The sequence below is a fragment of the Pinus tabuliformis genome, chromosome 6 (assembly GCF_031772625.1).
Source record: "Pinus tabuliformis cultivar Carrire ecotype Pingquan chromosome 6, CPIR1, whole genome shotgun sequence".
Classification (NCBI taxonomy): Eukaryota; Viridiplantae; Streptophyta; class Pinopsida; order Pinales; family Pinaceae; genus Pinus; species Pinus tabuliformis.
Window position 1 is genome coordinate 1326674165 of NC_142292.1, and position 21138 is coordinate 1326695302.

The following is a 21138-nucleotide window of genomic DNA, read 5'->3' on the forward strand; positions in this document are numbered from 1 at the left end:
TAATAAGAAATGGCCACATTGGATGTAGAGATTAAATATAAAAACTTGTGGACATGGCATGTATTCTAATAAATTGCATTGCAATGACTACCATGGGCCTCCATGGGTTACAGCTCCTCAGTATGTTAGTCTTGATGATGAAAGAGAGATGGCAATGATAAATATGGGTGGTCCTAGTTTGTATGGTGGATATCTTCAAACCAAGGTCATCATCTTAATGAACCTAGGTTCTGACATGGTAAACCTGGATCTGGTCCTCACCCAAGATCTGTCAAGGATATTTTCACAAGAGTCTCACAATTTATCCAGTAAATAAACAGTTAAATTGTATATTAAAACAAATCGAAGCGAACTGCTCAAAATCCTCTTAGGTGGGTTGTGGTCAAGTGGTTAAATCAAAGCACTTTCAGTGCACAAAACTGGGTTCAAAGCCACCCGAAGACATGTTACTGAATTAATATGGCCAATGAAGTTATCTACCTCATCCAAAAGTGGGTGGAAGTCTTAACAACCTTGATGGCCCATGGTTGTGGTATGTCTCAACAAACGAGGAAAGATGCAAGTATTGGATGAATTTAATGTGGCCAACGGAGTTATCTACCCCATTCAAAAGTGGGTGGAAGTCTTAGCAACCTTGATGGCCCATGGTTATGGAATATCTCAACAGACGAGGAAATATGCAATCTTGGATGAATTTAATGGAAGAGATACCCTTGGCCATGGCCTCTAAGAAAAGGTAGAGCCCAATTCATTAACAAATTTCCATTTTCCAACTGCAAAAAAGAATATCACAAGATCCTAAACTGGATGGAAAAATACCTTTGCTATTGTAGCTGTCAAGTCATGCATGGAATGTGTGGCCTCATATGATTCAAAGAAAGATGCTTCTTCAGAATTTTCTATGGCACTTGAATACACCTATGCAAAAGTACATTAAATCAACTTTGAATATCATATGGAAATAAAGCAGAAATATCAACTATGGTGTTAATATCAGTCCCAACAAAAAATTATTATTGGCTAAAAATGAATGTGTTACACACACAATAGTGCCAGCTCCTTTTCTTGCAGAAAAAAGACAACCAATTGGATCAGTTGAAGGTTGAGCACTGATGCTAACTGATGTCCATGACAAATTTGGGCAAGCCAACACACCCTCAAATTATTAATTCAATCAAAATGGGAAGGTCTAAGCCCTCATCCAAATGTTGAAACAATATGAAATGAAGGGCCTGAACAAAACCCCACCCATATCAAATACTGAAGAGCTCGATTAATAATCTTACCATTACCTAAAACCAAAAATGTTTCACAACTTTTCAACCAGATTGAAGCTCCGGCCAACCATGTTTGGCAACACCCATTTTCAAGAGCATATGCCTTATAAAATTTACAACATCTGACTTCACAAAACTACATTGCTAATTAAGTCAAGGTGTTGAGCTGCTTTGTGCCTCAAAAGAAAACACATGAACTAAAATAATTATTCTGAAAGGAAAAACTCAAAAATTCCAATCAAAATTTGGCACAGAGCTTCACTTAAATCTATACCAAATAGTGCATATCCATGACAGATCCTTCAAGTCTTCAAAACCAGAGATAACCCCACCTTCACATGGTTGTGAAAGGCTTTGGTGTCCACCTCACCAGAAAGAGTAACAAAACTTTTAGGCCTCTACTCATGCTGAAGTAGTGCAGTTGTCATTCCATAATTATTGAGGCACCCCTTAATTGTTGTTGGTGGGTCCAAAGCATGTTGAGTGCCTATGGTGAACATATTCTTGTTCCTTGAAAAGATATGTGATATCTCTGCTCCAACAATAGTCTTTTTTAGAGGACTAACAGTGTGCAAGTAAGATGCCTTCAAGGTATCACCCTTACTAGTTCTGCAAAGCATGAGTCACTTTCAGTATGACACCAAAAAACTTTCTATGCAATGCTTCATAAAAAAGTTTGCAATTGCCCCTAAATTTTACCAAAAAACCCACTAAAATTCACTATTTTAGTTTACAAGAATGGCAAGGACAAAGTCTTACAAGGTCAAAGAAGAAACAAAATCAAGCTTTGAAATACTCAAGCCTTCATCATATTTCAAGAAGTTTCTTGATGCAATGTAGAAAGAAACTTCACCCCCTACAGAAATACTCTTGTTTCCAATTACTCCTGAGAAATGTGTTATTGGAGATGGTGTCAATACAATGCTTGTACTGACCCCTGCATAATCATGCATATATTGAAGCTCAACCTGTCAAATTTAAAATATATAATGTAAGCAAAGTTAAAGTGTAATCCGTTTCACAAAAAAAATTACAAAAGTATTTTTATCACTATAAAACATGAAGAATGTTGTTAAGCATTGTGTTTATCACAACATACCAACATGAAATTTTACCATGTAGATAACCTTGTGACTATTGATGATCAAAATTAGGGGGCATGCTGAAGCCTGACTACTACGGATGTCTGAGTAAATGTCTACAATATTACAAAGAAAAGGCTCTAGATAGAAACAAGAACAAGATGTTTCGTTGCAATGGTTCTCACATATAAAACTAGTTATTATTTGCCATATACTTATAAATGGCTTACTTCAAATTGCAGAACTAGCAATTTGATCCCTTCTAAGGTGAGATTGAGTGGAAGAGAACACTACAGATGAAAACTACAACATATTGCAAATATATGTATTTAGGAAAATGGCACAATTGACACAAATGTCTAATCACCTTAATTGTCATGTCTTTCTAAATGGTAAAAATGAATGCCACAATAATTGAAAGAATGTTTTAACTTATAGAATGTAACAATGTCCCAATTAATAAAAAGTACTGCAGGTTGTTACTTTACAAAAAAACACCTGCATTAAGCGTGTAAATTGTTCAAAGCTAAATATGATGTCAAAGATAGATTTGTTTTTTCAAATCCTACAATTAATAGAGATGACATCTTGCACAACTAGGTTTTCACTCTCAAGTTCTCTATTCTTAGGGGTAGCCATGACTTCCCTAAGGAGGGGTGGCTCCCTCTCCTCCTTTGATCCAGCCTTTGAGGCAGCCACAAAAGCCTTCAATTATCTTGTGGCAGCTTCTTTCTCAAAAGAAAAAGAACCATAACATCAACCAAATCATGGTTTGTTAAGAAATGGAATAAGTGCTTCAACTCATTCCATCAATCCAAGGATAAAAGCACTTCATTGCTACCTCTAAAATTTGTGCTTCGAAATATAGATTCAATTATCAACTATAAACCCCAAAGTTACTTGACAACATCACCCATTGTCACCTTGGTGATCATCCTTCTCACATAAGGCTAGCTCTCCTCCAACATAAGGGAGGAATCCATTATAAGACTACAAACTTATCCTTCAAACACTAAAAGAACATATTTGCAAAATGATATTGTTTTTGTCTTTTAAGATTTGAAATGGAAAGCTAGGCAAGACATAGTGCCTGGTCCTTGGGCTATAGACTCTAAGCAACAAAAAAAACTTTAAAATTGATGAATAATATGTGATTCATGACAAAAAACCAAACAAAAAGTGTTATCAGACAAGAATAATAGATCCAATAAATATGTAACAGTGTTATCTCCTACTAGATGGAACATTTGAAGGCAATGTGCTCCCCCAACTTGATCTCTTGTAAGTCACATAGCTGAAAATTCCCTTTGAGGTGTGTGATGCCGTGAGCTATCTCAAACCAAAGCTAGTGGGAGCCCACTCTGAATGAACCAAGGGGAATCCTAAGGTTGTGCATCCAATCTCTATTAGTATAGATAGGCCTAACAATAAGAGTCACTTAGCTACATAAAGCACTCAAAATAATAAAATGACATATTCAAGCTAATGCCCTCACACCTGGTCAAGTTTCCTATCACTTTTTGGTTGGATACCAAAATGGAAACTTTGTACCTGCATATGAGTCAGGTCCAGTGTCTCTTGGTCCTATCATAGTTACCAAGGAGCTTTCCTCTCAGTTAACAAAAAATAATATTTCTTCCTTTCTCACCAATGTCAATGTTGAGGAGAAGTATCTATTAGGTGAGGAGATCTTGAAATTGGTGGAAGCAACTCTTTCAAAGAAATTGCCATCAAGTAAAGGGAAAAAGCCATCAAAAACTGCAATAGATGATTTGAAGTCCAAGTACACAAATTTCATGTCAGGAAGGTTTCCTAATCTACCAGAGGAAATTTCATTCTAATAATGTGATGGAATATTGCTCTTAGATATTGTTGTTTGCATTCATATATTTTTCTATTATCTATGACCTCTGCAAGGCTAGCCAAATTCAAGATGCAAACAACCAATTGAAACAAATTTTGAATAGGGGTTTGTTTGTGAGTTGTACTACTTATGGGTGTTAAAATTGGAAACTAGGGCCAAACTCCATGTGGGTCATCTTATTCATGGCAGCTGATATTTTTCTTGGATTCCTCTCATCGAGAGGTGTAGGATTGATCTAAATATCATCCGATTCCGATATGTATTCATGGAGATATGAATTTATTTGTGTTATGTGACAATTCGTCAAGGTCGGCCAACAACCAAATTACCCCAACTTGTCCTCCACGTTTTACTATAAATAGAGGTGACATTCAAGTCATTTTCACACACTCTTGTGATCTCTCTTCATTTCTATTTTGGGTTTTGATGAAGGAGAGATCTAGAGGGAGTGCCCTAGGCTCTACGCTGCCCTAATGGAGAAGCTCTAACGATGACCTAATAAAGCCCTAACGCTGACCTAATGAAGAAGCCCTAACACTGCCCTAGAAATCATGAAAGAAAGACCTCAACGCAGTCATGGAGGAGGCTTCTATAAGTGCAGCAAGGAGAAGTTCTAATGCTATCAGTTTGCCCTAAACACAGAGATCCTTATGTGACCTAAACGTTGTCTTGTAGGAGTCATAGAAGACATCTAGGATGCAGTCAAGGAGAGTATCTTCGCTGCAAAATATGGCCTTCTACATGCTACTCAAAGCCGCAGTCAATGAGGGTTTATACATTGTCATGAGTTGGTGTTCTAGCATGCCCTAGACACTGTCAAGGAAGAGATTTATATGTTTTCCAAGGAAGGGATCTCATCCACAGTCTAAATACAGTCAAGAGGCACTCATACGTAGCCTAATATAGGAGCCCTAATCCGCAATTTGATGAGGCTCCTATCTGCCCTAGCCGTAGTCCAATAAGGAGGTTCCATCCTTTACCAATCAAGGAGTTTAAGCTGCATTCAGGTGTGCCCTCTTCCACTGTGAAAGTAGGGCTAGTGTTGCCCTTGTCCTAGTCCTAAAGGAGGACATCTTGGCTGCAGCAAATAAATGAGGAAAGTCATAATTGAAGGAGCCCTTATCTATGTATGAAAGGACCCTTAGATGCTACAACTAAACCGTAGCAAGGGTAATTACATTACAACAGAGGATCTGTGATATTGTCACATTATTGTAGGTGGCAGCATAATTGTTTGGTCATGTTAGTATTGTTCCTGAGGTTGATTTAAAGAGAAGAAGAATCTGCAGTAAGGAGGTGCTTGTGACTGTTGTTTGTAGGTTGACTGGGTCACTGTGTGAAGGGACAAGCACAATGAATATGCTACCTGAAGACTATGTGTTAGGTCGCAGGCCATAACATCATAGTCAATTTCGTATGGATATTTGAAGGCTCAAATCATTAGCATTATAAAACTGTTGAGATCTCAAACTATTGGAGGGTTGTATGATGCTGCTGCAACATGAGGTTGACAGAACTATTGTCATAGTGATGGATGCAGCATGGCTGGATACACGATGGATGTAGTGTGGTTACAACATGGATGGATGCAGCATGGTGATGGAATCACTTTGGAGAATCAGTTGAAGAATGAGATCTGATAAGTGTGCCTTCACTTGAGTTCATATCTGCAGTCCTTGTCATCAGAACTATTGTGTCATCTTCATGGTGAAGATATCAGATGTCTGATCTCTTATTTTGACAAGTCAAATTGTTGACTTCTGATGTATATGTACTATCTCTCTCTGCTAAACTATTGAAGATTATAAGAAGAATTGATCAAGGGTTTCCCCACATTGGGGTTTGTCCCTGGCTAGCGCCACATCTTGTGTCCTCTTGTCTTGGCTTGTCTTCTACGATTTATGTTCTATCTACATTTTATTGTCATGCTAAATGTGATTGCTAATCTAGAATTGATATTGAGCTAATATGAAAAATTGAAGTAAATTGCTCTAAGCATAGAACATACCAAAAATTAACATGGTATTAGAGGTGAGGCAAAGACAAAGTCCAAGCAAGAGTGAAAGAGAAATCACCGAAGTCAGTTGGAAAGGACAAAAGGCTCAATGGGTTCCTCATCCCACTTTAAATTCACCAAGGGTGAAGTCAAAGCAAAGAAGATTATCAGAGTGGCGCAGCAGAAGCGTCTGGTGGCCTACCTAAAGGTCACTTCAATGGAAAGTCCAGATCTAAGGGTGGAAGGAAAGGCAAATGCCTTGCTTGCAATGAGTATGGCCATTATGCGAAGGAGTGTCTGAATAGAAGGGACGCATCACTTGATGATGATAACCATCATTCCAGGGGCATCTTCAATGATCGGAGGAATGTTACAATGGCAAAGAGAAGGGGAAAGCAAGGAACTCCAGGTATGAAGAATCAAATATTGTTTCTGAGCATTATCTTATGTCGGTCCTCTCCACCAGACTCGTTGGGAAAATTGATAGTGGTGCCTCAAGGCACTTCACTGGATTCAAGGAAGCGCTCTCTAATATGATAGAGAAGGAAACAATCTTGGAGATTATTCTTGGAGACGATGCCACCTATCCCGTAAAGGGTGCAGGGAATTTTTCTCTTCAAATGGATCAGGGTAACTCGCAAGAAGTTCTTTATGTACCTGATCTCAAAAGGAACCTGTTGTCCATTTCAGCAATGGAAGTCAAAGATTACAAGGTGGAATTCATTGATGGAAAGGTACGTGTTTGAAAAAGGAATTTTAAAGATGCTTTTACTCTTGGGTTCAGGGTTGGAAATTTGTATCAAGTTGCAGGAAGTCCATTGGGGACCATGTCATGTGACTCATCTCTTCTATGGCACCGGAGGTCTGCCCATCTTCATTATGGGGCCCTACCCGTCAGATGGTGACAAGGATGCCTGAATTCAAAGAAGAGCATGAAGGTACATGTCCAAGATGTACCGAAGAAAATCTTACAAGGGGACCATTCCCCTCATGTAATAGCAAGACCATAGATCTGAAACAACCTGAGGGGTTTGAGATTCATGATCAGGAATCTCATGTATGTAGGTGAAGGAAAGCTCTCTATGATTTAAAGAAAGCACCCCGAGCTTGGTGTGAGAGGATTGACAACTATCTGATGAAGCTGAGATTCACTAGGAGTGAAGTCGATCCAAACCATTGCTTTAAGGTTGTGGATGATAGACCTCTGATATTGGTACCTTATGTGGACGATCTCTTTCTGGCAGGTTTAGACCCTCTCATTTACTAAAGTAAGAGGGAGTTGGATTCCGGATTTGGAATGGTGGACTGCAAGCCCGTGACTACCCTAATGGAGCATAACTTTGAAAAGTTATGTGGTAGTACTACAGGACCTAATTTGGGAAATGCCTCTGAGTTTCGTCAACTCATAATAGCATTGATGTTATTGGTGAAATCCAATCTGGATATATGTTTTTCACTTATCATGTTGAGCTCATATATGGTTGAGCCTTATTGGATTGGTGCCAAGAATCTTCTAAGATATCTTCAAGGCACAATCACTCATGGGTTGAGATACACTGTTGGAGCTGTGAGGCTACATTATTATTCCAATGATGATTGGACAAGCAGTGTGGAGGATTGCAAGAGCACTCCTGGGTGTTGGTTCTCTTTGGGTTCTGCTTCGATATCCTAGATGAGCAAGAAGCAGAAGTTATTTGCTTTGAGCACTAATGAGGTCGGATACATAGTTGTGAGTATGGCCTCCTGCGAAGTTCTCTGGTTCAGGAAGCTCTTCAGTGAGCTATTTAGACATGTGTTGGATGCCATCGTGATCTTCTATGACAACCAAAGGGGGATTTGATTGTTGAAGAATCCCATGTTCTATGATCGCTCCAAGAATACAGACATCAGGTACCATTTTATCTGGGATATGGTACAACGGGGAGCAAGAAGGCTCCATCATTCTGGGACTGATGTGCAAGTCATCGATATTTAGATGAATCCCCTGGGAAAGGTCAAATTCTTGACTTTACGAGAAAAACTAGGAGTCGTGGAGAGACTCTCTCCTGAAGGTCCAGTATAATATGGACATTGAGCTTTGGGAGCTCCGAGGGGCTTGGGGGTATTTCTTGTAGCAATGAGCAACCATAGGGTGAATGGTTCAGCCTTCCCCTAGTGGTCTGCTATGTAGGCAGGATGAGCGGTTCATCCTTCTTGTGCTGAGACACAGTCATAGGGTGAGTGGTTCATCCTTCCCCTAGTGATTTTTTGTGTATACGGTGAGTGGTTCAGCCTTCCCCTGGGATACCCCATGGCGACATGTAGGCAGGATGGGTGGTTCATCCTGCTCTTGTTGAGACATGCTACCCATGTAGTCTGGGACTCATGGGAAGTACCTCTCATCTGGCCAATGAGCAGGGAAATGAAGATAGGGACCATAGTACTTCCGATGGACGCATCGTGTACTACCGTACTTCCTATGCTAGGATGATATTGATCTCAGATCAATTGGAACTGACTTCAGGTCAGTAAGCGTGATATAACTCACTCTCTTTTGGAACTGATTTTGGATCAATAAGAGTGATATAACTCGCTCTCTTTTGGAATTGATTTCGGATCAGTAAGAGTGGTATGGCACACTCTCTTTATTGGAACTGACTTCGGGTCAGTAAGAGTGGTATGAGACACTCTCCTTTATATGGGACTAACTTCGGGTCAATAGAGGATGGTATGATACATTCTCGATCACTTCTTCTTCTTCATAGTTCAGCAGAGTAGAGTAGTGCAGGGCACTGATGGCAGAGATAATATGGATTGGCAGATGGATTAGAAGATGGAGTTCTCCCTAGTTGAGAGGGAGTGTTAAAATTTGAAACTAGGGCCAAACTCCATGTGGGTCATCTTATTCATGGCAGCTGATATTTTTCTTGGATTCCTCTCATCGAGTAGTGTAGGATTGATCTAAAGATCATCCGATTCCGACATGTATTCATGGAGATATGAATTTATTTGTGTTATGTGACAATTCATAAAGGTCGACCAACAACCAAATTACCCCAAATTTTCCTCCACGTTTTACTATAAATAGAGGTGACCTTCAAGTTATTTTCACACACTCTTGTGATCTCTCTTCATTTCTGTTTTGGGTTTTGATGAAGGAGAGATCTAGAGGGAGTGCCCTAGGCTCTATGTTGCCCTAATGGAGAAGCTCTAACGCTGACCTAATAAAGCCCTAATGCTGCCCTAATGAAGAAGCCCTAATGCTGCCTTAGCAGTCATGAAAGAAAGACCTCAACACAGTCATGGAGGAGGCTTTTATAAGTGTAGCAAGGAGAAGTTCTAACGCTGTCAATTTTCCCTAAATGTAGAGATCATTATGTGACCTAAACGTTGTCCTGGGGGAGTCATAGAAGACATCTAGCATGCAGTCAAGGAGAGTATCTTCGCAGCAAGATCTGGACTTATATATTCTACTCAAATTCGCAGTCAATGAGGGTTTATACGCTGTCAGGAGCTGGTGTTCTAGCGTGCCCTAGATGCTGTGAAGGAAGAGATTTATATTTTTTCCAAGGAAGGGATCTCATCCACACTCTAAACGTAGTCAAGAGGCACTCATACACAGCCTAATCTAGGAGCCCTAATCTGCAGTTTGATGTGGCTCCTATCTACCCTAGCCACAGTCCAATAAAGAGGTTCCATCCTTTACAAATCAAGGAGTTTAAGTTGCATTTAGGTGTGCCCTCTTCCGCTGTCAAAGTAGGGCTATTGCTACCCTTGTCCTAGTCCTAAAGGAGGACATATTAGCTGCAACAAATAAAGGAGGAAAGCCGTAATTGAAGGAGCCCTTATCTATGTATGAAAGGACCCTTAGATGCCACAACTAAATCGCAACAAGGGTGATTACATTACAACAAAGGATCTGTGATATTGTCAGATTGCTGTAGGTGGCAGCGTAACTATTTGGGCATGTTAGTATTGTTCCTGAGGTCGATTTAAAGAGAAGAAGGATCTACAGTAAGGAGGTGCTTGTGATTGTTGTTTGTAGGTTGATTGGGTCACTGTGTGAAGGGACAAGCACAATGAATATGCTGCCTGAAGACTGTGTTAGGCCGCAGGCTATAACATCACAGTCCATTTCATATGGATATTTGAAGGCTCAAATCATTAGCATTATAAAACTGCTGAGATCTCAAACTATTGGAGGGTTGTATGATGTTGCTGCAACATGAGGTTGACAGAAGTATTGTCATAGTGATGGATGCAGCATGGTTGGATACACGATGGATGCAGCGTGGTTGCAACATGGATGGATGCAGCGTGGTGATGGAATCACTTTGGAGAATCAGTTGAAGAATGAGATCTGATAAGTGTGCCTTCACTTGAGTGCTTTAAATTGGCATTGACATAAATTTTGACACTAATTTCACATTGAATAAGCTTCTAGAAAACCCTTACACCCTGTCTTTGTTCTAAATACAATTTACCACTTATTATTTCCTCACACTCTCTTCCAGACTGTTTGAGCAAAGGTATCTCCTACAAAAACAAGAAGCACTTCTGTTGTGTGTGAAGCATTGTGATCTGGTTTTGTAGTCACAACCAGAAGACAGTTGTGAGCAACAACATTGTTCCACACTTCATTTCTTCACATTTTCTTCAACAACTTTTAGGCAAAAGTGTTTTCTACAGCTACAACAAGCATGCTCTGTGCATTTTGGATAGCGTGGATATTATTGGAGGCTACATTTAAATTTTCTTACTCAATTATCCTTTCTTCTTGTGATTTTTTATATTTATAAATAGATAGATAGATATTGTTTCCCTATTTCAATTCTTTTTGTCTTTTTACATTTTTGATGGGGGATGAGGTAGGGATCATGTTTCCAGCATGTACCCCTCTCCCAATACCATGCAACTTCGCTTCCAAGGATTTTTGAGATGGAGACTCAAAGGCTTTCTAAGAGAGCCCTCAATCAATCTCCAAGGCATTTGTCACACTTCAAAAAATAATTCCAACTCAGAGTGACTTTTTAAGTTAAAATTGAGGCCCTTCAGGGTTGATTAGAAATGGGCTTCTAAGAGTTTCATTTAAGTATTTCACAACTAGGGATATTTATTCTAAAATATTAACTTAACAATAATTCTCAAATGTTGATGCATCACTAGGATAACAAGATTAACACATCCAAAGCGTTTCCACAATTTACATTGAACTGAAACTCAATCAAGAAAGTATCCAACAAAATCAAGAAAGAAAAAGGCAACATATAATAAATAATGTAGACAACTGACTGGAAAAATACTAATAATACCTGTGACCTGATTCCCAAGGCTTCTTAATGCTACTTACAAAGGTATGTTCTAAGAGAACTAAATTTGTCACCACTACAACTCGTACCACTAGGTAATCACTATATCCTCTCTGCCAGATATATGCAAAACAATATAAGATTACCTGCAATGCCCTTCCATAACTTTTTCCATGTTGTCATCATATGTAGGAATAAACACATCGCTGGCCAAAGACACCATGTAATCCAGTGCAGCCATTTCAGATGAATGATTTTGGAATGGCTTTAAATCCATAGGACTAAGAAGAGTCTCCTTCCTCACCTACAGATTTTTGTTGATCAGCATGAGTGCATGACATAAGAAAATCCAACTTCAAAGGAAAATGAGTTGAAGTGAGTGAATTGGTCAACTTACAATATTTGGATAAGTTGAATAGAGGGCAGGCATCCTTCTTTCTCCCCCATAGATTTCTTCAGCAGCAATACATATCTGAATATTTCTATCAAAATCAAAAGCTTTCAATACTAATGGAGTCTCCTCTGGTGTTACAGGACACAATCCATCCTTCCTCTTCATTTAAGAAATTATGACCTCCTTCCACCAAGGGTAGGCATGCCTGTGAAAGAAATACAACAAGATAATAGGATCAACATTGTTAACAATAAAGATTTTGACTTGACCAGGAAAATATTATGATTTCCAAACATGTAATATACCTCAGTCTGGTGAGTTCCTCAACTTATTCATCGGTACAACGAGAGTGCAACCAGAAAAAACCAATATATCCATTTCATAACAAAGATGAAGAGCCACAAAAGGACCATGCTATTGCAATATTTAAAAAAAAATTGACCCAATTCATCAATTTTTGAAGTGAAAAGCAGAGTGTTGTAATTCACATGACAACATAGCTTTTAAACCTCAAGTGGCAGGCTATTATTTTCCAGATGTGCATATGTCTTATTCAAATGCAAAACTTTGTGCTTTCTTATAAGGGGAAGGATTTGTATCATGGTAGGAAACTTTGTTAGTATCCTTCTGTGCAAAGCCCAAAGTATTAAAGGATAGTCTTCGATACTCAACCTGATGCAGGTAAGAGGACATGTTTGACCATCTCGTAGGAGGCATGGTGAAGACTGCCCCATCTTCTACCTTTGCCTCCCATCTTCTGCCTTTGCCTTCAACTTTGAAGGAAGCTTCTTTACTATCTGAAACTTGCCTCTGAGAGATGTGATAAACTGATCCACATCAAAAATGTCTTCAAATTCACTGTTCACATAAAATTAAAGATTAATTTTGCAAAAGGAAACATGAAGGATAAACCACCCCCACAAGTAATTAATGCCATGCAATACCCAATGCTGAAATCAATCAATAAAACATACTGAAGATCTGTTAACAGATAGGAGGAATACTGAAGTTAAACACCTGGGATCTGCCCAAAATGAAGCCTTGTCCAGCTTTGGGACAACCACAGTCACATTGAGATAATTGTAACCATGTCACATATCTAACATGAGAAAAAGATTGACCTTGATCAAATGATAATATATCACAAAACAGTCACAAAAGAAAATGCAGCAAACACAGTGACAACATGAAGTAAATAATTACAGAGTTTAGAGAACCAGAATCAAGGCCCTAGCTAAAGGACAATCATGCATAATTTTAAAAGGTGGAGATAAACCAGCTTACATATCGTATCTCACATCTGATCCAGGCCTCCATTGCAAGATACCATTAGGTATCCATTGCTCTTATATAGTCCTGCCAACAATTTTCATACTCGAGAATTTTAGTATAATATTCAAGATTTTCTCAAATAGATACCAAAAGGAGGGAAAAACTAAAATTAATTGAGAGAAGAGAATGTTTTTCTTTCCACACTGATGGCTAGAGAAATTTGTCCTTACAAGAAATAATGGAGTAATTACTCTGAAAATATTCGATTTCATTTGAATTTAAAGGTACAAACCATATGATGCCTAAAAAAATTCAAGTTTACTCACAGTCTAGGTCAGCAACTATTACATCATCTGGAAAACCATCAAATTGCAATTAGCTTATCTAAAATCTTGAGAGTTCTTTGTGCTAGAAAGAAACAGAGAAGTTAGCCATTACTCTAAGTAGCATTGTTCACTTAGTATGGCATAAAACACTGATTTGTTTTCAGTTTCAAAAAGCTCAGTTACATAACCTAAGAACCATTCAAGTAATTTGTTCATAATTTACTAATTGTGGTTTACTTATGGGGAGGATGGTGTTCTAATCAGTTTCATTGTTTTTAGATCACATTGCTATCATTGGAAGACTATAAGTTCATGTTAAAAGTTTAACTTTCCAAGGCAGCATCTCTAAACCTTCTCATCTAGAAGTAGCTAATAGTTAGGAATTCCATAAACATAATGGAGTTTCTATTTGTCTATTGTGATATCATACCTCCTACAAGTGCACTTAACAGTGAAAGCCTGCAAATATAATCTATGTTACTCTTGGTTCCATTACAGCAATGCAAGATTATGAATCTTGATAATCGACAATAGTAAAGTGGATGACATCAATCCGAAAGTAAACAAGCTAGATAAAAACAAGAATGGATTTTCACTTCTCATCTATAGAGGGATTTTCAAATTTCAAACTTAATTAGGTAGGTGGTGGAGAAAAAAACACCTATAAGAAGGGAAATACAACTTCCATCGGTTATAACTTCCTTTGAGGTACAGGCTCAACAAAACCAAAATACCTCACAAGCATTAGATCTCCCTGAAGGTAGTGATTCAATTGCACCTTCTAGTACAACTAACTTGTTTCAACTTCTCTCTAGTCACTAACCATGCCTTTTCTTCTCATTCCTTGCTCTTAAGATAAGGACTCATGGCATGAAGGCAATAGCTGGAAGAAATTCTGGTAAGGTTAAATTTCTAATAAAGAACCAAACTAAGGTTACAGATAGACACCAAGAGGGCATTAGTACACTCATGTAAGTTTTAAATTTACCTTCTAACGCAAGTAACCATGATTCAATTTCTTAAGTTGTTCCCCTATGGGCAGAATTGTTCCAGCAAAATTCCAAGCTAGCCATCCCTATGGGCCTGATTCCAAATATCCCATAAAAACCAAACATCATTATTGAGTTTATACTAGTAGGATTAGATGCTTGTGGACGCGACCCAATGCAACTTCAAATAGTGCGTCCTCTGACATATAAATGGTGGAGATAGACTTGATTTCTTATTCAGTGCTACATGCATCTCACTCTGCGTTTAGTCATGACACGCCACTTTGCTCCAGAGAACCAGATAGAATGGCAACCAGTATTATTTAGTTGCAATGTTATTGTACTATATTTTTGTTATCCATTAGACTGTATCTAGAATTAGTTTGTAGATGGACATATCAAATCTATTTTCTCATAGAATATCTCTACAAGCTCCCCACATAGAGTATTCAAACAAAAATGCACAAAGAAATAAAATAATTTCCAGTCACGATTTGATTTCCTTCATAAAGATCAGGGCACGTATGCCCTGTGATAATTGTTGTCTGCATAGGATCACATTCTCAATGTTTGTGTGGAATGAGGAGGCCACTCTGGCTTCGTGGCTCTAAGTTGCACGTAGGTTGAGTTGGAGTGGAAGTCATTTGGTCATTAGGTTAGAGAATTCTCACCTAATAATGTGTGTGGAGAAGACATGTGATCACTTTGTGTGGAGAGAATTTATATGTGAGGTAAGGCTGTTCGAGGACAAGTTGATCGGAAATTGACCAAGTAATTTTGAGGTCAATTTCAACTAGTTTGACCAAGTTTGACTTTGTTGATCTAGGGTTTGCTGCTGCTGATATAAAATTACAGAATTCAGATTTTGTACTATTTTTCTCTCTGCTAAACTATTGAAGATAAAAGAAGATTTGATCAAAGGGTTTCCCCGCATTGAGGTTTGTCCCTGGCTAGCCGCCACATCTTGTGTCTCTTCTCTTCTCTTATTTTCTGTTGATCATTTAATGTTCTATCTGCACTTTACTTAATGTATATGTGATTGCTAATCTGTGGCTAATAAGAAGAAAAAATAAGTAAATTGCTCTAGGCATAGAACTTACCATAATTTAACATGGTATCGGAGTTGAGGTGAAGACAAGGCCCAAGCAAGAGCAAGAGCAATCACCAGAGAGAAGGTTTCCAAGGCTATCTTCAAGAAATCATGGGGTCCTCAACACACTTCCCTGCTGAAGACAAATTCCATGAGAAATCTGACTATCACGGATGGAAGATGTCTCTCGATCTAACATTAGAAGAGCAGGAAGTGTTGGAACATGTGAGAGGTGGGATTGTTGAGTCTCCATCAAATGCATCCGCTGCTTCTAGGAAAAAATGGACCAAGGGAGAATTCAAAGCAAGGAAGATCATTCGAGACTCTATTGACAAGTGCTTGGTGGCCTATGTTTTCGAGCTGAACACCTCCAAGGAAATCTACGATAGACTGGTGAGTTTATTTAAAGTTAATGATGCAAATCAAGTCTTGTTTCTTAGAAATAAGCTGAAGGAAATTAAGAAGGGAAAAGATGAGAGTATGCAAGCATATTTCTTAAGAATCACCGAGATCAAGAACGATCTCCTATCTATTGGGGAAGTAATTCCTGATAGGGAAATGACATTCACAACTCTTAGAGGACTGCCATTTGAATGGTATATATTCAGGGCTACTCTTCTCAACAATAACATAATTCCTGGATTTGAGGAATTAACAGCCAGATGCATTCAAGAAGAAACGAGGATGGAAGATAAATAAATTCCCATACTTAAAGGTCATCCCTCTGCCTTTTCTTCTCATACTAAAAGAAGAAACAATTCCGGGGCTAAATTCAAAGGAAAGGCTGGACCAAAGGGTGGAAGAAAAGGACGATGTTACAATTGCAATAAAACGGGTCACTATGCAAGGGAGTGCCCTGATAAAAGGGACTCACACCGGGACGATGATCAAAATCCCTCTCAAGGCAATCAAAGGAATGGCAGGTCAAATGGCAGAGGTAAAAGAAGTGCCGAAAATCAAGGAAGAGGACAACCATTCAAGAAGGCAAGAAATTCTAGGTATGAATCTAACACTGTTAACAATAAGCAGGATGAATATTATCTACCAGCAGCTCTATCTACTACTGCTCCCCCGGACTCACTAGGAAATTGGCTTATTGATAGTGGTGCCTCAAGGCACTTCACTGGTTACAAAGAAGCTCTCTATAATCTGATAGAGAAGGAAACCAACCTGGAAATTGTTCTTGGAGATAATTCAAAATATCCCATGAAAGGGGTAGGAAATGTCACTCGTCAATTGAATTAGGGTAATACCATCCACTTACAAGATGTATTATATGTGTCTGATCTCGAAAAGAACCTGGTGTCCATCTTGGAAATGGAAGAAAAAGGCTACAAAGTGGCCTTCAACGATGGCAAGGTACGTGTATGGAAAAAGAACATTAAAGATTCTTTTACTCTTGGGTTTCGAGTTGATTCATTATATCAGGTCGGAGGAAGTTCATTGGGTGTCATGTCTTGTGATACATCTCTTCAGTTCGAACTATGGCATCGGAGGTTTACTCACCTTCATTATAAAGCTCTACCCAATGTAAGGAAAATGGTGACTGGGATGCCCGAGTTCATATTAGAGCAAGAAGGTGTATGTCCAGGATGTGCCAAAGGAAAGCTAAAAAGGGGACCATTCCCCTCAAGCCAAAGCAAGACCTCCGATATATTGCAGTTGATTCACTTAGACATATCCGATATGATGCCTATGAACTCCTTGGGAGGATATTTATATTACCTCATTTTTACAGATGATTATTCTCGCAAGACTTGGATATACTTCTTGAAAAAGAAGGATGAAGTGTTCTCCTAGCTTCGGCACTTCAAAGCCTTGATCGAGAATCAAATCGAAAAGAAGATAAAGATCTTAAGGACTGATAATGGAACTGAATATGAATCCAATGAGTTTCGTGACTTTTGCAAAGAGGTTGGCATTAAGAGGGAGACTACTACACCATATACTCTTGAGCAGAATGGTGTGGCAGAAAGGAAGAATCATACAATTGTGGAAGCTGTCTGTGCTATGCTCCATGATCAAAGACTTCCGAAGTTTCTATGGGCTGAAGCTACAAATATCACCGTATATGTACAAAACTGGTGCCCTCATCAAGCATTGGGTTCCAAGGCTCCCGAAGAAATGTTCACCGGTAAGAAACCTGATGTATCTCATTTTAGAATTTTTGGAAGCCCTGTATATTTTCATGTGCCTAGATAAAAAAGGAATAAATTGGGTGCATCTAGAAAGAAAGGAATCTTCGTGGGCTATAGCGAAAATACTAAGGACTATAGAATCTATGTAGCTAGTCAAAGGGAAATCAAGATTAGTCATGATGTCACCTTTGACGAAGATATGACTCTTAGCAAGGTAGACAATCTTCCTACTTTAAGGGGATCTAAAGAAGCTAACATCGGGGAACCGAAGGAAAAGGAAGATGAGACGATGCCCAATGTGGAAGAACCTATGGATCCTATTGATCCTCCTCTACAAGAGCCTTCCTCTTATAGGAAGAGGCCTTCATGGCTTAGGGGGACACTTGATGATGATGAAGGACACATTGCACCCCGAGGAACCTTTCGTGAAAGTAAGAAGCCGAACAGGTATCAGGGATACCTGACCATCATGAGCACGATCATCCAAAATGAGCCTTCGTCATTCACAGATGCCATCAAGCATCAAGTATGGAAGGTTGCTATGACCGAGGATTATGAGTCCATTATGAAAAACAATGTTTGGGATGTGGTCCCCAGACCCCAGGAGAAAGCAGTTGTCACTTCAAAATGGCTTTACAAGATAAAGCATGCAGTTGATGGAAGTGCGGAAAAGTAGAAGGCTCGTTTTGTCGCTCATGGCTTCTCCCAGAAGGAAGGTATAGACTATGAAAAGATATTTGCACCTGTTTCCCGATATACCACCATCTGCTCGATCATAGCCCTTACTGCTTCGTAAGGATGGAACCTACATCAAATGGATGTCAACACTGCGTTCTTACATGGTTCAATCAAAGAGGAGGTCTATGTGGAGCAACCCAAAGGATTTGAGATTTATGATCAAGAATCTCATGTGTGCAAGTTGAAGAAGGCCCTCTATGGGCTAAAGCAAGCACCCCGAGCATGGTATGAGAGGATAGATAGCTACTTGATGAAGCTGGGATTCACTAGGAGTGAAGTCAACCCTAACATTTACTTTAAGGTTATAGATGACAAGCCTCTCATACTAGTGCTATATGTTGATGACCTCTTTCTAACTGATGCAGACCCTCTCATTCATGAATGTAAGAGGGTGTTGGCTTCTGAGTTGAAGATGAAAGACCTAGGACTTATGCACTATTTCCTAGGATTGGAAGTCTAGCAGAAACAAGGGGAGATTTTCCTATATCAAGGAAAATATGTGGTGATTTGGCATGGTGAACTGAAAGCCCATAATTACCCTGATGGAGCTTGACTTCAAGAAGTTAAGCAGTAGTGTTGCTGGACCTGTTTTACGAAATGCTACTGAGTATCGTCAACTCTTCGGAGCATTAATGTTCTTAGTGAACTCTCGTCCGGATATATGCTTTGCAGTCAACATATGGTTGAGCCTCACCACTCACATTAGATTGGTGCCAAGAATCTATTGAGATATCTTTGTGGCACAATCACTCATGGGTTGAGATACACTGCCGGAGATGTGAGACTACTTGGGTATACTGATGCTGATTGCGCAGGCAGTGTGGTGGACTGGAAGAGCACTTTTGGGTGTTGTTTCTCTTTGGGATCTACCTCGATATCCTGGATGAGCAGGAAGCATAATTCAGTGACTTTGAGCACCACCGAGGCAGAGTACATTGCTGCTAGCATGGCCTCATGTGAGGTAGTCTGGTTGCAAAATCTCTTCAGTGAGATGTTTGGATTTACATTGGATACCACCGTGATTTTGTGTGACAACCAGAGTGGGATCTGTTTATCATAGAACCCTATATTTCATGACCGCTCCAATCATATCGATATTAGGTACCACTATATTCGAGATATGGTGCAGTGAGGAGCAATAAGGCTCCAACATATCGGTATAGATGAACAGGTCGCCAACATTTTGACAAAGCCCCTAGGAAAGGTCAAATTCCTAACTTTCCGAGAACGACTTGGTATCATTCATAGACCCTCTTATAAGGGTTAAGTATGATGTATTGAGCTCTGGGAGCTCCAGGGGGTGTGGGGTACTTCTTGGAGCGACATGTGACCACAGGGCGACTCACCATCCCCTGGTGGTGCACTATGTATAGGGAAAAGCTTCAACCTTCCCCTGTGACACCCCATGGCAACTGTGGAACAGGATGATTAGTTCTCCTATGGGCTAGGATGATTCATTCTCCATAGCAATAGTGGAACAACATAATTAGTTCTCCTGTAGGCTAGGATTATTAGTTCTCCATGGCATCCATTGGATAGGATTATTCGTTCTCCTGTGGACGGGATGATTAGTTCTCCTGTCGAGGCATCCTACCCATGTAGTCTAGGACTCATGGGAAGTACCTCTCATCTGATCAATGAGCATGGAAATGAGGATAGGGACCATAGTAGTACTATCGATGGACGCATCACTGTATCTACCATACTACCTATGCTAGGATCACCTCCATTGATCTGGGATCAATGATACTGATCTAGGATCAGTGAGAGTGGTTCACACTCTGAGATTGACTTTAGGTCAGTGGAGGATGGTATGATACATCCTCAATCATTTCTTCTTGTTCATAGTTCGAGCAAAGCAAAGAAAAGCAGAGTAGAGCAAAGCAGAGCAGAGTAGAGTGGGGTCAAGCTGTACAAGACAATGCATTTGATGGATGGATTACAACGACGGTCTGACGGATTGCGGATGAAGTTTTCCCTAGTTGAGAGGGAGTGTTAAAATTGGAAACTAGGGCCAAACTCCATCTGGATCACCTTATTTATGGCTTCTGATATTTTTCCTAGATTCCTCTCATTGAGAGTTGTAGGATTGATCTAAATATCATCTGATTCCGATAAGTATTTATGGAGATATGAATTTATTTTGATTATGAACAAATTGTCAAGGTCAGAACAAATTGATCATGAGGTCAGACCAACAAACTGTATATAGTGCTTAGAAACCCAACAGTCTTACGTCTCTATTCATCCTCAACGTCTGCATATAATACAAGGAGCATTCTCCTCATTTGGACAATTCAATTCACTCATATTCTCTCTCTCTCTCTCCTACGTATAAAAGGACCTCTCTCTCTCTCACACACGTGTGGCTGAAAGGAAGACATCCTAGGGCAAGGAAGATGCAAAAAGAAGGACACTAGGGTAGCAGGTCATCTCTTTGGCCAGTGTTGACCAAGCCTTGACCTTCCAAAAGTGTGGATTGGGTGTGGTTGCCTCTCCTAGGTAGGCCGCAATTTTTGGCACGAAAATTAAGGTGATCTGACCTCTGGTTTGACCAGTGTTGACTGCCCTAGTTTAAGGTTACAGTTGACTTCTGAAATCTGCAAATTGACTGAACTTTTGGCGCTGTTCAAGGGCTGTTTCTTCAGGTTGTTCGAGGAAAAGTTGATCGGAAATTGACCAAG

At 39.5% G+C, this 21138-nt stretch overlaps 2 pseudogenes; both read right to left on the bottom strand.

Annotated features, from left to right (window-relative positions):
* Positions 1-1579: 1579 nt before the first annotated feature.
* Positions 1580-2738, bottom strand: LOC149263495 (mitochondrial outer membrane protein porin of 36 kDa-like; annotated as a pseudogene).
* An 8911-nt stretch (positions 2739-11649) lies between these two features.
* On the bottom strand, positions 11650-13249 carry LOC149263496 (rhamnogalacturonan I rhamnosyltransferase 1-like; annotated as a pseudogene).
* Between the last annotated feature and the right edge of the window lie 7889 nt (positions 13250-21138).